At 35.3% G+C, this 7,294-nt stretch overlaps 2 long non-coding RNA genes across 2 annotated transcripts; both read left to right on the top strand.

The window, feature by feature from the left end:
* The first annotated feature begins 5,182 nt into the window (after positions 1-5,182).
* Positions 5,183-5,700, top strand: LOC141634503 (uncharacterized). The gene is made up of 3 exons (XR_012539228.1): positions 5,183-5,346; positions 5,444-5,573; positions 5,667-5,700. It is a non-coding gene; the product is annotated as an uncharacterized LOC141634503 (long non-coding RNA).
* A 59-nt stretch (positions 5,701-5,759) lies between these two features.
* LOC141633957 (uncharacterized) lies at positions 5,760-6,285 on the top strand. The gene is made up of 3 exons (XR_012538722.1): positions 5,760-5,827; positions 5,928-6,044; positions 6,147-6,285. It is a non-coding gene; the product is annotated as an uncharacterized LOC141633957 (long non-coding RNA).
* The last annotated feature ends 1,009 nt before the right edge of the window (positions 6,286-7,294 follow it).

Raw genomic sequence — 7,294 nt, 5'->3', positions numbered from 1 at the left:
AATCAACAAGTTAGTTGTGTGACATCTAATGGGACCTTCTTCGTTAAGTGTTTATTTGGTTAAACATAAGTTTTGCTAGTATTACTTCGTCAATATTAGAAACCGGTGGTGGTTTTCATCATTATGTTTGATACATAGGATGATTAGAATATGACGACTAGCAACAATGAAGTCGAGAGATAGAGTAATTGTGTACTCAATCTAGTTTTTGGATTTAAAGTTGTACTTAATTATGACTATTAAGTGCATAAACTCTAAATAAGAATATAAACTTGTTAAGATACAAAAGAGGTTTCACTTTTGTGACCCTATACACCACGATTTGATGTATGGCTAGCCCATCATCAAGGTGAGTATATTCTAAACCAAACTAGAATGATATATCATGTAGATGATGTAAGACTCAAATTGGTAACCCAAGATTAAACCTTAAATTCTGGAATGATGAACGCAAAGAGTTATCGAGTACTCTTGAAGCCATTAGATTGTTAATGGTTTATGCGTATCTTGTATTCAAAGCAAGATGTCTCGTGCCTTTTGGTTGAAAAGGAGATCGAGGTTGTAAATCAACGATCCAAAATAGGTTGATCATTATCTTTTACCAACGATTTAAGTTGACACTAATATGTTCACTTAATAAGGTAAATAGAGAAATCTTTGAAGAATTTCAAAGAGTTCAAGTAATCACGATTTAGTCGTGATGGGATTATCAAAGTGAAGACTTTGATATAAGCCAAATGAATTGTGATATAGTATCACAAGTTAATCTCTCTTAGCACGCATTATGGAATAATGTGTGGTTGGATAAGAAATCAAACGCTATTCGATATGGTTTGGACTTCAATCAAGTTACTTTGAGTTACTTGATCCTTTTGGGGATTTTATCATTTTGTCTAGATTATTTTTCCACTAAATCGAATCATATGTGATATGATATGGTAAGGGTACCATGTTTGTAAGTTTTCTCAAGAAACAAATGCTCATTTTTCCCTCTTAAATTATCACGAGTACGACGGGTTTGCGGCTCGTGAAGCTGTCTTTCTAAAATACAAGTTTATTTTTAGAAGACAGAGTGGGAGAAATTATTCAAGAGCCACAAAGAATGCCACAGAGAATGTTATGTCGCAAGAAACTGGTCTTTCTTGGCTACATGAGACGTTTTGTGTAAGACATTGTTTCTTTAAAACCTAGGAGGTTAAATTCGTCACTTGTCAAAAATGATGAATTCATGCTACTTTTGAGAATGTTATGTCGCAAGAAACTGGTCTTTCTTGGCTACATGAGACGTTTTGTGTAAGACATTGTTTCTTTAAAACCTAGGAGGTTAAATTCGTCACTTGTCAAAAATGATGAATTCATGCTACTTTTAAGAAAGTAAAGAGCTTATAACTTACAAAGAAATTGTTTGATTCAAGTTGATTACTTCTGGAAAGTAATGAACATATGACTTACATAAGAGTGTTTAAGTCACAACTCAATACAAGGCTTAGAGCCATGAAAATCCGAAATAAAAGGCTTGATTAGTGACAAAGGGTTTTGCACTAATTGCACTAATTGAAATGATTAAGTCTATTTGGATCTTCTTAGGAATTGTGTTTCATTATGAGGATATGCATACAGCAAGTGAATCTAAAACCCACTTCTTCGATAGAAGGAATGTATTCAATACATGTCTTGAGTTTAGTAGATTCTTGCAATCCTAAGATAATGTGAAACTTAAGAGAGGGTCTTAAGTAGGACATCAATGAGTTAGAATCAACATTTTGATCATGTGATAAAATATTTCTCGATAAGTCGAGAAGTTGTGTTTATACATGAAGTTTAGTGGGAGTTACGGAATTTTTAATTAGTCCGATATGTGGATGACATATTGATCATTGAGAATGATTTAAGACTCTTGGAGTATTATAATACATCTTTATTATCCGGATTTATGAAGATAAATCCACATGATATTAGCGTCAATAAGAAGTCTTATGTTGATAAGATTCATGACTAGTTCAATTAATTTGAACATATTTGATTGATTCCATTTGCTTCCGCTGCTGGATCAATTAAATGAGAAATGATGTATAACACTTCATATGCTTTGAGTATGATGAATTGTTTTTCAAAAATCGAATTTAAGTAATCTTTACCAAGTAAGCTATAAAGATTACCCTTAAGTGCTTGCAGAAGCATTAAGGAAGTAAAGCAAAGTGTTTATGATGCAATATTGTGTAAGGGTGTTACACAAGTAACAATTGACAATTGAGATTGCGCATGGTTTCCGACAAAACCATAATCAAAACACACTAGGATGGTTAAGATACCATTGTGGCAATGTTAATTAGGAAGTAGATTTTCTAGAATCGTTCTAGGCAATAAAGAACAATGAGAGATATTTATAACGGAAATTGAGTACACTTGCGATTATGAGATATGCAAGAAAGATGAGTCCCGCACACTTTGTGAAAACAGTGGGAGCTATTCTAAGGCTAGAGGGCCTATGTCTTGATTGGATCTCGACACGTACTCGAAAAGTTTTGTAATGCAAATGTATACATTACAAAGGAAAACGAGTATGTAGTGAGGTTGAGTAAGGTACAAGAAATTGATAAAACCTACTAACCAAAGCCTTCTCAAAGGCTAAACATGATGAGTCATGTCATTTCAATTGAATTGAAATGAACAACTACGTACAAGATCAAATTAGATTATAGAACATGAAATAGTGATCAGGCATTGACTATTCATGTGTGATAATCGCATTTGTCGTTCGAGTTTTATTTTAAAACTCTTTTATTATACTTTGTTACATCCAAACGGGTTGTGGAGACAATTGAACCCCGTTAAAGTGAACACGGATTAACATTGTATTTGCCCATAGTTACTTGTATGAGGTGACGTCTCGAAGTGACTAGAGTGTGATGCGATTGATGGCAAGTTCAAGTGTCATAGAGTCATGTGAGATGACTAGTCGATCACATAGGCAGACTGTTAGGAACATTTTGTCGGGCCTAATGACCGCTTATAGAGTTCTTGCAATTTATATAGCCTGGTCGTGGCGAGAGCTACTATAGTATTCTAATGAGTCGATTCTTTTGACTAAAGACTATTCACCTAAGATGGCACAGTTTCAGATTAACTTTGATTTGTGTTACTACGACCTTCGTAAATGGGGTCAAATGGGCATATTTTGGGTTATGATGGCTATGGCTAGTCGAAGGGAATGAGTGCGATAGGAATTGTCCATCCCCTTGTCAGGGTTAAAACAATATCTCAGGGCCACTCGAGGAGTAATGAACTGGAAATGCGTGGCCACGCTCGGAAGGTATCCAGTGGATAAATCCGGTCAATCGCTTATTCTCCGATCGAGGAAACCACTCTCGATATGATCACTTGCAAGTACGACCGAAAGACACCTTGCATTGAGTGGGAGATAGTAATAGGACAAGAGAATTGGTGACGCACACTTGTCGAGGACAAGTGGGAGATTGTTGGGAAATGTGTCCTCAACAATAGTGCGATCACATGATTTAAATATCATTATTAAATCTCATTTTAAGAATACATGTGGGATGTAATATTTTACAATCAACTGGTCCACATATATCGGTAATGATTGGCTGACTAGAGTTTGACATTACTGTCGTGCGACGGTGGTGATCAGTTGATCCCCTTAGGTCATACCTATAGGGAAATACTCTTAATTGATTATTTAATTAATCGTATACCGATACGAGCTGATTAAATTGCTTAAAATTGACGGATAATTTTGTGAGTATAATTTACGTATCTTATTGTAAATATGATTAAATAAGACACGGTCTAAGTAATCGAATTATTTTATTACTTGGATGAAATTATTGTTTACAGAAACAATTGAATCGGAATGAATAAATTATTATAAATACAGAATGTTGTAGTTTATAATTCGGAAACATTTTTGGTACAAGTAATTATGATATTACTAAGTCGATTTTTGTATGTGACGTATTTTTAATAATACGTTGATTTTTAATATGATAAAAATACATTACATTGTGACATGTCATGTAACATGTTACATGTGACAAATTTGACAAATGACAAAAATAAAATGGATTCTCCATTTTATGTCTAAAAACCGAAAATGAGAAGGGAGTGTAAGAGATGTATTGTGTTTTTATCTTGAGTGGAAAACACAATTATCATATCTAATTAGTAGCCTTGCACACCTACTTTTTAGAGAAGAGCAAAAATGAAATGCATTGGGCATTCTACCCAAGGCAATTTCGGCCACTCCACATGAAAAGAGAAGTGAGCTTTTCTCTTTGATTTTTCATTCAATCTTCCCATCTAATTTTCTAGTGTAAGAAAATTCATCAAATGCTCTCTACAATCTTATGAGATTTCTAGAGAAATAAATCACAAAATTCCTCTTCTCTCAACCGAAATATGTGAGAGTACAAAAACATTTTGTGTCATATTTTTAAGTAAGACTAATTTTAATACTAGATCATATTATTTTAGTCTTTAAGATGTATTCCTTGGGTATATACTTTTGGGAGGGATTCTACTCTTGAATCCTTGTTCTTCCATTTGGAAAGCTCAAGAACAAAAGAAAAGGAGATTTCTTTTGTGCCCATAAAACCGAAAACTACAATGTAAGAACATGATTTCTTCTCCTTTATTATATTGTTTGCATGCATAAAATCCACATTTAATTTTATGACAAATTATTTTTGACATATATGAGTATGTTAGTATGTATATGAATCTACATTTCCTTCAGAAAGTATACATATCAAAATTTGGTAACACTTGTTTATTAGGTTTTATTTTTTCTTTTATACTTGTTTTTTCTTTTATACTTGTTTATTAGGTTTTATTTTTTTGTATCTTATAATAATTATCCTGTAATATTTGCTAACACTTCTTATTCAATTGTAGTACACATGGCTCCTGGAGGAAATAGGCAGCGCGGAGGCTATAGTGAGGGAGGTAGTAGCTCCCGAGAGCAGGAGGAGGACGTTGACCGTTCTACTACGGAGGTGAGTGAGGAGGAGGAGGAGGAGGTTGGTGTACCCCGACATATTGACGGCAGGATGATCCTTGATCCGAATGGTCTTTGGTAATTTTGTATTCATTCTATTTTGTAATTTTTTTATTTAGTAATAAATGACTTTTTTTAGACATATGTTAATTATACATTATTTTTTTTTCCTATATAATTATGTTTTTAACATGTTTGATTTCAGGTTTAGAAGTCAAACAGTTGTTCGTGGTGTGACTAATAGCACCCAAGAGAACATGACACACGGCGTTACTTGTTGGAGTAACGCTAGTGATGAAGATAAGGAGATGTGGTTCAACAACTTCCGGGTATCTATTTATAAAATATATATTATTAAATATAATTTATTTATTCTTTTTACCTTATTATTAATTTGTTTCTCATCTATGTGTTTACTTTTTGTAGCGTGTGTTCTATTGGCCAACCAACCTTGAGCGCCTAGTTTGGCAAAGGTATAATGACATTGGCAAGAAGAGGCTAAGGGACAACATGTATAAGGTGTCTAGGAGGAAGAAGGCGCCATCTTTCATGAAAGGTATTTAGTTTCTTTTAATACCCGTAATTAGTTAAAATTCATTACATATTTTGAAAATATATTAATTAATAATTGTTATTTTATTGATTATAGGTTCGTCATATGAGGAATATACCAAGTACCGGATCGATCCCGAGTTCAAGGAAGCATCGGCCCGGAACAAGATCAACATGAAAGGAGGAGATAAGGATGCGGAAGTTGAGCCTACTCATTATGGAGGGTCTCAATCTTTTCATGATCGTGTGGTGTTAGATGTAAGTTATTTGTCTTAGCTTTTAATTTAATAGTCTTCTAATTTAATTAGTCTCATTAATTATCATGTTTGAGTAACAATTTCCTTTTTTTTCCCGGAAGACCAAGAAGAATAAGGGCAAGGTACCCACGATTGTTGATCTCTTTGTTGACACTCACGCAAAGAAGACAAGCAAGGGCAAGTTGATCTTCGCGAAGGAAAAAGATCAACAGTTATATGTAAGTGTCAAAAAATAAAAATTTCTTAGCTTTTTAAAGTATATGTTTTATCAATTTTTAGATAAGTAACCTCTAACCATTAATGTTTTATCAATTTTTTAGGAACAATTCCTTGTCCGTAGGAAGAACAACCCGGAAATTGATGACAATGAGCTATGGTTTGATCTTGTTGAGGGGTTCCAAAGAGGAGATGTGTATGGAGCCGGGTCGGCAAAGGAGATTTTCTACCCTCCTACAAGAAGAAGAGGGTCAATTTCCTCCCAACAACAACCTTATACCCCAAGTGTCGTGAGTGTGCTCCAAGCTCAATTAGCCGCCGGAGAGCGGGATGCCGAGAGGGAGAGGCGGGATGCCGAGAGAGATGATGAAATTAGGAGGATGAAGGAGGAAATGGAACGTATGAACTCCTTCTTCGCCAATTGCAACACTGGGTGGCGCCCGCAACCAAAGGATCCTAGAGATCCTGATTATGGAGGTGGTAGTGGAGCGGGAGCAAGTTTCCCTGTTATGTAGTAGAACTCGTAGTTATGTAGTAGAACTCGTAGTTATTCCCGGATAATGTTAGATGACCAAAACTCGTAGAACTCGTAGTTGTGTGTATGGAACTTGATTTTCTTTATCAAGTTTGGTTGTGTTGGCTTCCTATGTGTTCTCTGCTGGTTGTGTTGGTTTATTTGCAGGTTTTACGTATTTGGCTAGGTCAAAAACGATTTTTAGGCAATAAAACATGTAAATTTGGCGACGGACACTGGGCATTTGGCGACGGAATTCCGTCGCTAACCTTCTGACCATAATTTAATTTCAGGGACATTGGCGACGGAAAACAGTGCAAATGGCGACCAAATTCAGTCGCCAAAATGGCGACCAAATTCCGTCGCCTTTTATGAGAATATGGAGATGACGTGGACTTTTTAAAAGCGACTAATGGCAGTCGCTAAAAAGGCGACTAATGGTAGTCGCCAATTTTGGCGACGAATTTCGGTCGCCCGCTTTAAAAAAATATCGTCGCCAAAATTGGCGACGAAGACCAGTCGCCAAAAGCGACTAAACCTAGCTACGAAGTGCGGGCGACGGACCTTAGTCGCTTTATTCTAAATGGCGACTATTCTCAGTCGCCTTATATGGTCGCCAACTACCTTATTTGTTGTAGTGTGAAAAGAAAAGAAAGAAGAAAAATCATATGCGGAAAAATGAAAAATTGTATAGTTGATTTTCACTCCCATGTCTTATTTATATCTTATGGGGAGTTG

The sequence above is a fragment of the Silene latifolia genome, chromosome Y (genome assembly GCF_048544455.1).
Source record: "Silene latifolia isolate original U9 population chromosome Y, ASM4854445v1, whole genome shotgun sequence".
Classification (NCBI taxonomy): Eukaryota; Viridiplantae; Streptophyta; class Magnoliopsida; order Caryophyllales; family Caryophyllaceae; genus Silene; species Silene latifolia.
Note: the sequence above shows the minus strand (reverse complement) of the source record. Positions and strands in the feature narration are given on the sequence as shown.